Source organism: Nicotiana attenuata, unplaced genomic scaffold (genome assembly GCF_001879085.1).
Source record: "Nicotiana attenuata strain UT unplaced genomic scaffold, NIATTr2, whole genome shotgun sequence".
Lineage (NCBI taxonomy): Eukaryota > Viridiplantae > Streptophyta > Magnoliopsida > Solanales > Solanaceae > Nicotiana > Nicotiana attenuata.
In genome coordinates, this window is record NW_017671232.1 from 155,805 (window position 1) to 166,147 (window position 10,343).

A 10,343-nucleotide genomic window follows, 5' to 3' on the forward strand; every position below is an offset into this window, starting at 1 on the left:
AATATTAAAGAAATTACAACTTTAAGTTCGTTAGAAACGAAGGCTTTAAACACAAAAGACTTCTTTCCGAGAAATGGAGTAAGACAATTAGCAATCGATGCACAAATTAAATTCATAAACAAGTAACACACCATTTATGAATGTGTAAGAACGCAAAACACCTTGAAAATACTTACAAAGCATAGCATTAGTTAAAAAGCCACATATGGGCATGAATTGAGCACATAAGCTTTTAGGCAATTTTTTTTTGAAGTCATTTTAAAACAGTTGAATCAATGCTTACTTCTTAACCTTTCTCGCACCATCTATTTTCATTTGCATCACCAGCCACAAGTATAACTTTCATTCTTGGCATGTTGGCCACACTCTATATCCCTATTTCACTTATTTCATTTTCAAGCATCTTTATAGATTATCAACAACAAGACATTTCGAATCAAGACTTTAGATACACATATGAGCAATTTAGAGTCTTAAGCATATCGAGTTTTTCTCACACAATTTGGCGTACTATCTTTCATTTGAAACACGACTTAAAGCCATAACATTTTCTACGCAACCCATACTTTGAACATATATCTTTTTACATACGGCTCATTCGGAATAGTCAAGTTTATAAGGGATAACCCGGAAGATAAGAATTAGGAACTTGAGCCAACCATACTTGAAACTTACAGGAACATTATAGAATTCGATTCTAAGAGAGAAAATTTAGCCAACATACCGCGCTTTGAGCTTTACTTAAATACTACAATGATCCTGAAATCCTAGCAATCCCAATCTATTTTGAGACATATAATTGAACACAAATTTTGAAGATATTCATGGTCTCTGCTCATTTGAGCATTTTATCAAACACTAGATATGCAAATTTGATTACAAGATTCTTCCACAAGATTTCTCACTCCACAACCCAATCTTTACCTATTTGAGCTCGACAATCTTCCCACAAACGTTATTGGTACATGCATGTATAAATAATACTCTTACATCCAATAATCACACTCCCAATTAACCATCTTCTACCCAAATCCTTAATAGAAAACTAGGGTATGGAACCGTACCTCTTAGGTGAAGATCTTTTGAGATTTCCTTGTTGGATTTCAAAGCTCTGACAAGATCCTTATGAACAAAGCACTTGGGCTTCTTCCTCTCTCTAGAACACTCTCCCTTCTCTCTAAAATTATCAGATTTTCTTTTCTAATTGACCCTTTAGGTTTATTATCGATATAGGGTCGGGTTATAAAAATCAGAAAATGGACTCTCCGAAATCAACTCTGAGATCACACAGTGGTCACATAATGGGTATGCGGTCCGCAAATGGACCACAGAAATGGTGTCAAGAATTGGGCTGCTCGGGTTGGGTCTGCGGCAGTTCTGCCGCTCGCAAACCTGTTCGGCGGTTGCATAATGCACCGCAGACTTGTTCTACGATCGCATATTACATCACAGAACTTTCCTCTGGAAATCCCCATGATATTCTGCAATTCAATGTGCGGTCCGCGAAATGATTCTGCGGTCACAGAATTGACCGCATAATGGTCCTCAAACTTGGATCGATTTATGCTTCACTCTGCGGCACTTATGAGGCCCACATAACGTTTCTGCAGTCGCAAAACAGACCTCAGAAATCGCCTTATTTTGCCACAAATTTTCATCAACCATCTAGTGCATTCTTCAACCCAAAAAGTCCGAGCCGCCAACCTTTATACTCATTAGTCTACCTCGGTACCACAAACCTTAAATTCCTTAGTGAAATTTTCTGGGGACTTACAACCATGCTCAGGGAAGATCCATCCCTCAATATAAAATCAACTGCGCTCACTGTGAGGGGTGCAGACTCTGGAGGGGATCCTTCAGCCCAAGCGCTATAATAAGACAGATCCTGGCATAACTAAGTAAAACATGTTGCAGCGTGCAACGCAATCCATAAATATCACTCAAAATCTCCAGTCTCTCGGGCTCTCAATGACATGAAAATCAACCCGACATAATAATATGATGTATCAATGAATGGCAACAGAGACTGAGATATGATATGCAAATAATAGATGTGACTGAGTACAAAAAAAATACAATTTAAAGATTTAATTCCACAGCAATACAACCTCTGTGGGTCCAAAAAATATCGGCATATAGCCTAAACATGATCTTTAACATGAGTCTCTGCTCAATTTCTCTAACACGTGGAGAATATGTGGAAAATGGCATGATTATTTGGTTATGCAACTCTATGGAATCAATTAAGTCACAATTTCAATGGTGCACGCCCACGCGCCCGTCACCTAGCATGTGCGTCACCTCCAAACAAATCATATTACACGTAATTCAGGGATTCATACCGTCAGAACCATGTTTAGAAATGTTACTTACCTCAAACCGTGCAATTATTTATTCCAATAAGCCTTTTCCTCGTGATTCAGCCCGCCAAACGCCTCGAATTTATTCACAAATAATTCGATACAATCAACACAAATTATAGGAATTAATTCCATGTGAAAATACTATATTTTCCAATAAAAATCTGAAATTCAACTCAAAAAATGATAGTGGAGACCACGTCTCGGAACCCGACAAAAGTTACAAAATATGAACGCTCATTCAACCACGAGTCCAACCATACCAATTTTACCAAATTCCGACGTTAACTCGACCTCCAAATCCTCAAATCTTATTTTCAAATCCCTAGGTCCAAATCCTCGAATTTCATCTCAAAAACACGTAATCTAGTCAAAATACTCAACGATAATTCAATATTATTGACTAAAAATGATCACAGGGTACTTACCTCAAGATTTCCTGTGAATTCTCACTCAAAAATCGCCCAACCCGTGCTTGAAATGTCCAAAAATAAGAAAGACTCTCGGACCCTTCATTTTTATTCTGCCCAGGGGTTTTTCGCATCTCCGATGCTGTTAGCCGCATCTGCGGTCTCGCAGATGCGAGGGCCTTCACGCTTCTGCGACTCTTTGTGCTTCTGTGGACAGAAGTCCGCTTCAGCGGACTCATTTCTACGAAGAAGTTGTCCGCTTCTGCGACGAGGCCAAGCTTCTCCCTTTCCGCTTATGCGGTCTATCAGTCGCATCTGCGGTCCTAAAACATCATACGAACATCATACGAACTTAGTCGAGGCCTAAAACATCATACGAACTTAGTAGAGGCCTCAAATCACATCAAACAACGCTAAAAACACGAATCGTACTCCAATTCAAGCTTAATGAAACTAGGAAATTCCAACTTCTACATCCGATGCCGAAACCTATCAAATCAAGTCCGATTGACTTCAAATTTTGCACACAAGTCATAAATAACATAACTGACTTACTCAAGTATCCAGAATAGGATTCCTACGCCGATATCAAAAAATCAACTCCCGGTCAAACTTCTAAACTTTCAATTTCCTATTTTCGCCATTTCAAGCCAAATTTAACTACGGACCTCAAAATAAATATCCGGATACACTCCACAGTCCGAAATTACCATACGGAGCTATTAGAGCCATCAAAATTCCATTCCGGGGTTGTTTACACATAATTCACCATCCGACCAATTATTTCAACTTATGCTTTACATCTTGGAACTAAGTGTTCCAATTCATTCTAAAACCTCCCCAACAAGTCACATAATTTAATTGAATACAAAATAAGCAGTAAATGGGGGAACGGGGTGATACTCAAAACGACCTGTCGGGTCGTTACATAAATAGCGGGAGCAATTTCAGTATCAAACTTTATGTCAAACTTGCATTAATATAATATTATATAATGTCATTCAATAACAAAGAAGGAGATGGTAAAAATTTTAATCAAGCATAAATTTTGAAGGGCAATTTTGTCTTTAACTTAGCTAATGCATGCATTGAAATCCATTGCATTTTTAATGGCATGGTTTCCTATGCATTAGTTATTCACAGGATAATACCAAATAGGGTGTATAACTAATTCTTGCATGACTGAGGCAAAATCCTTCTCTCATATAGTGGTGAACTCAAGAAAGCACTTAGAGTGAGAAACTCTCACATCTCACTCTATACATAGAATGAGGAATACAACCAAGACACCCAATATACCCTTGGAACCACTGGACATTAATCACATGGAGGAAGATACTATTCCAAGGAAATGCTATTAGACAAGAAAGATACAACCTAAACGGAATACTACACAAATGAACTTGGCAAAACAAAAGGTGGTGTAAAAGGAAAGGAAAACCTAGGCCCAATCATCCTCTCTCAAGATGATAAAATCCGCCTATATGAACCATGGCATTTCTCGGTTATTATCAAAATCTTTGGTAGAAGAATGCTATATCACCTCCTTTGATCCAAACAAATTGATCTATGGAACCTCTCCGAACAATTAATCTTAATTGACTTAGGATGGGATTTCTTTATAGTCAAATTTGGAAAGGAAGATAATTTGGTGAAGGCAATACACCAAGGACCATAGTTGCTATCCGGAAATTTCCTCTCAGTCAGAAGCTGGGAACCAAAATTTGTCCCACAAGAGGATACTCTGTCATTTACTACTACATGGGTGCGGCTGCCATAATTGCCAACTGAATTTTACGACAAAGAGATACTTGAGAAGGTTGGAAGGAAACTAGGAAAACTACTCAAATTTGATAAGTGCACATTAGCTACGTTAAGGGGCAAATACGTGTGAATTTGTATACAAATACCACTAGAAACACCAGTGGAAACATCCGTCACTATTGGGGACCACAAACAATTGGTGGTATATGAAGGGGAAAACATCCTATGCACAGGTTGTGAAAGGATAGGACACACCCTAAAATCGTGTATTCATAGGCAAAAGTCCCCTTCCCCAACTCAGGACCAGCCTAAATGCTCCTCCTCAAAAGCCAACGCTGACGAGGGAGAGGAATGGAAAAAAATAGTTGTCTTCCCCAGAAGAAGGAAACAGAGACACCCCTCACCACAAAACCAAACCACTACACAGGAAAAGGAAGGAAAAAAACTCCACTCCAACTGGAGGTATCCAAGTCAGAATGTTCGATGCAAACTCTGGTAAGTTCCTTGAAACTAAAACATTCCGATATAACTCTAAGACTAATCCTATACAGGACAATTTTGAACGCCCTACCAACACAAATCACGGGCCAAGAAAAAATACTCCCCTCACAAAGAGCTAGCCCACACGAGAACAGCCCATACGGGAACAACCCAACACAAGCACAAAGAGGAAAGCGCGGCCAGCAGGTGAAGACCCAACCGTTAGCAAAGAAAAAGGACCTACAAACCCAAAAAGGGGTTGTCTAAATGGCCCCTAGAGTTAACAAAACAGCAGGCCCAAAGGGAACAAGTGAGGGCATGTCAATTCGACGAAACACGACCCACTAAGACCCAATTACCCTTCCGCCACAAGGGCCCATTCCCATTTAAAGAACACCATTACCAATGATGGCCCCTATAAAGCTACATCACCCCTACCAAACAACTCTACAAAAAAACCATCCATGGATACTCAAGTGCCATATCTGATAAACCACCAAAACTCAGGTGATTTGACAATTTTCGTCAACTCAACCGGATTCACATTTAATTCGAAATCTCTTGTATTAGACACAAGTTATGAAACACAAAACACGGGTAATGATCTAACCCCGATATTAGTGATGACCTTAATTACCCCCAAAACCCCTTAATTAATACCAGCCCAAAAAAGGGAAAACCATAGAAACCTAAAAATCGATCAATCCACCAAACCCGCGGTCGTTCTGGCTTCCACCCCTCTACCACCAGACCACACTCTGGCATCTTATCTGGAGATAGCACTCCACGGCCAGGCCCTGTGCTACAATTTTCAGTTGGGAAATCAGCTGATCACCCTCATCATCCAAAACCCGGCTCATCTAGCAAGGGTTACAGCGGAGGCCCTAAATAAGGGTTTGGCGATATTTGGAACCCAACTTTGGCAATCAATGATTCTATAGAGCAGCTTTAGCCCTCTACAACCAACCAATGATGCTCCATCAGTGCACAATCTCATGCAACAAATCTTCAACTCGATCCCTTTCTTCCTAGACCCAGCGGCACCGGACCCAGTAGCGATACCTCAGTTCTTAGTGGTGGAGAAATGGCCTCGGCATGACCATTTGTCTTCAACACCGGAGAAACAACAATCATTACCACTGGGGAATATCTCTAAGGAGATAACGAAAGCACTAGAAATACTCAAGGGAAAATCAGAGCTCCTACTATCCACTGAGAACAGACTCCATGTGGGTGGAGGCAGTAAGGGCAGTGGAATTCAGTGTGGACTACAGCGAGACCCTAATACTACTCTTCCCCAAAACACTTGCTAGATGTGGATTGAGCATGAGCTCTCATTAAAGCCAGGTAGTGCTGAAACCACTTTTGACACTGACTCCAGCCATGAGATCTTAGACACCAGCAGCAAGGAAGAAGGAAACGAGCCTACCTAGGGGAAGGAAAAGGCACCGACAGTGACTCCCCAGACAAACCACAACCCTCTAATAAATTTTTTATATGGAATGTTAGAGGGGAAAACAGTGTGAAGTTTAGAAGATACTATCGCGCCCCCTTTTTCCTCGCGGAGTCCGGTTTCGACATTCTGGGACAACTCCTTTTCCTTTTGGGAATTGGGTATGGAATTTGGAGAGTCGCCACCTAACGGATTTAAGGTGCGTTAGGGCACCTAAAGCAAATAACTCAATCGGTTTGCATTACCAGAGATTGGGTAAGGGCTCGAAATAACCTTGAGGGGAAGGTGTTAGGCACCCCTCAAGGTCCAAAACGGTGGGTCCCGGCCAAACTCATTTTTTGTTAATTAGTTGTTAAAGAAAAAAAGCACATAAATTCATAAAGTTTATTCAAACGGGAATAGAAGGGGGGTCCTAGGTTTGTTAGCCTATAGGATCACATCTGTACAATGCTCGGTAATCGTCCCCAAGTTGGAGTGCTACACATAGCATTAGCGCACAGGTCATCATATCCTTTACTACCCAATTACCCTCCCCTTGGTCATAGCCTAAAGCGTTCTAGCAGCCTTAAGATGCATCTTATGCGTGCACTACCCGTCCCTTTACTTATATAGTCCCGGAGGTATTTAGGACTTCTAGTTAGGGTGGATCTAGACTCTCCTATAGTAATTAAAAGGAGAAAACTCTAGGCGACAAACAAAACACTTAGGACTGGACCAAGGACAGAACAGTTAAAAGGCTAACATTTTACCTCCACAAATAGAGCAAGCAAGTGCACGTCTCAAACAGTAGTGTTTCAAATACTTTTAAAGGAGTTCTAATAGCACGACATCTAGGTGAGCACAAATCAGAACATATGCAACATTACGTTAATGAGAGGCGATAAAGACCTAATCAGTTTGCCTATTGATTTTAAGACCTGTTGAATCTGGGCAGTTCACAAATAACAAAAGCGCAGTTTTGCAGTCGCAGGATTTTAATCTCCCTACAGGCTTGCCTAGGCGTGTATCAATGATGTCCTATAAACATTGTATCTAATTAATCAGAAGTACAATAAACCAGTGAAACTATTTTAAACAAGCAGTTTGGTTCATTAGATCCTATAGGCATGCTGTCTAGATGTGAGGACTGATTCTAGACAATGGTAGCTAGACGCAGTGGTTAGTTTTAAAACCTCATTGGCATTCAAAGACTGATTTTAGACTTACAAGCGAAATGTCCCGAATGCAAGATTGATTTTACCCTATAAACATGGCTTCTAGATGTTGAATACGCTGAATCTATTTAACATGGCTCCTAAATGCAGAAATTAATTTAACTTATAGGCATGATATCTAAAGTGCAAGATTGATTTTTACCTATAGGCACGGTATCTAGAATGCATGCAAACAGACAAACTGCACAATGATATGATTTCTGATTGCAGAAGTGGATTTCAACCCTATAGTCATGATATCTAGGATGCACACAAGTGATGAACATTGCAATGTCCTATAGGCATGGTTTCTAGAATGTAAACACTGATTTTAAAAAACCTATAGGCATGATATCTACCCATTCCCAGCAAAATATGTATAATAATCCCTCCCAGTTTACTAATTTCCCCAATATCTGTTTACAAAGAAATTAATATTACAAGCCAAATGTGAATAAATTACAGGAATGATAATAGTATACTATAGGGAGCCTGGATAGGCCCAAAGCAAAACCTGGGGAACCAGGCCTTCAAACAGTCTTAAATGCCACATCTCATAGTGCCAGGGAGGGTATCTTAGTGTGTCAAAGTTCCCAAGGGCCTCGAGGACCCAGGGCAGTGCTCACACCAAGGCCCCCTTTAAAGATCAACAGCTTGTGCAGCGTGGAATAGCCAACCCCAGTGTGTCAAAATTCAGAGGGGTCTCATGGACTCCAAAGCAATGCTCACACTGGAGGGGCAGGACCCTAGATGTTCTAAGAATTTGAAGTGGATAGTGATTTACAAGAGTAGTTTTGAGAAAAGCAGTTTTAGACTTTTAGGAAATAAGGAGCAAACAGGGTCATTCAATCATTGTAACTCAAACAAAGGTACCAGCAGTCAAATAGTGTACAGAAACAGGGATTACTTAAGTTAGCTATTACTAAGTGAACAAACACAAAGACAAGGCATGTTGAGGATCAAACGATCACATACAAAGGGGCAGTAGGGACTAGGGAGCAAAGTTGTGAACGGTGAACATCTGGATAGGGAGAACATGCTAGTAGGGAAGTAGACGAAACACATATCCAATTTAGACATGAGTAAACATGCAAATTTGCTGAAAGTGGAAACACATAGTTCTAAATAAAAATAGAAGTAGACATGCTATTGTAGTAAACACATGTATTGGGCAGCAGTAGGCATGATAGTGCAGTAAACACATAGGTTGAACACTAATAGACATGCTAGGAAACACATAGTTAGACATGCCATTGAACATACAGATTGAATAGAAGTAACCACGTCGATTAGCCAGAAGCAGTCGTGTTAGTAAACCCATGGATTAAACAGAAGTAAATATTCTAGTAAACATATGGATTTAAACAGAAGTAAACAAGCTGATAAACACATGGATTTAAAAAGAAGTGAACATGCTAATAAACACACATATTAATTGAATGACAGTAATAGAGGAATACCAGTCGAAAACTTGCAATAAAAGAGTGAAGTAAAAAGGATCCAAAATCTAGTCTTTGGCTTCCAGCCGACTAGATAGTGCAGTAGACAAGTAACAGCAGTTTGCAATAGAGAGAGAGCAAGAATTTTAAGTATTTTTGCTTAGGTCTGGGTATGTGTGTTTGAAAACAGAACCATGTCTTTTATAGGAGTCGAGTAGTGTAAAGTAAATAAGGCAAGGCAGCTTAATATTGTAAATAAGGTAAGGGAAGAAATCAAATAATCAATTAAGCTTGACAGGATAGAATATCACGGAATTATAACCATAAATAACTCGGATTGAGTTTCAAATAAGGCAAGAAGTGGATTTAACAGCCAATTAGGGTTAGAACCCATAAATCAAGCAATCAATCACACGAATAAGGCAACTATAGGTAATTAGAGACCAATCAAGGGTTAATCAACCCATAAATAGGCAAGAGATGCTAATTAAGAACCTCTGGATTATGGAAAGTGAGCAGAAATTAGTAAATTATTTCAGCAAACAATGAAACCCTAGATAATTTAGTTAATCAGTCAATTATTCGAACAATAACGGACGAAAATGTTGAAGTTAAACAATGAACAATCAAGCAATCGAACCAGAAACATAGACATGCGAGAAAGATTAAACAAAACATAAGAATCTCAGAAAACCTTTTGCAAAAACAGAAGTGGAAACCCTAAAAAAATTTAATATACTTAGGGTTGATTATTCTTAAAGAAACAGTCATGGAAACAATCATGGAAACTCGATACTACTTCAAACACAGAGGTTCGACCAACAAATAATTAGAAAACCAAACCCTAATATAACAAAGTGCTTAAAATATCGATTAATCAGTAAAGAAATAAGGGAACCTTAAGGAAAAATCAGTGATGAACTCAGAATCGCTCCAGATCTACAAGGATCTGGACAGATTCAAGTCCAAACATTAGGGTTTTGAAGAAAAAGGAAAGGGTAAAGAGAATCTGGTCTTGAATCAGAGATTTGAGCCGTAAAACTTCGATAGAAAGCATTCACAAACCGTAGACGGACTCTTAGAGAGTTTTGAACAAGATCTGGACTAGATCTCTTCGAGATCTTTCCATGAAATCACAAAATCGAGCAACCAGGGTAAGTAGGGGGCCAGTAGGGGTCTCAAACACCCATGGAAATCCAAGGATCGAGTGAGAAGGGGTTAGGGATGGTTTAGGGTGGCGGTGG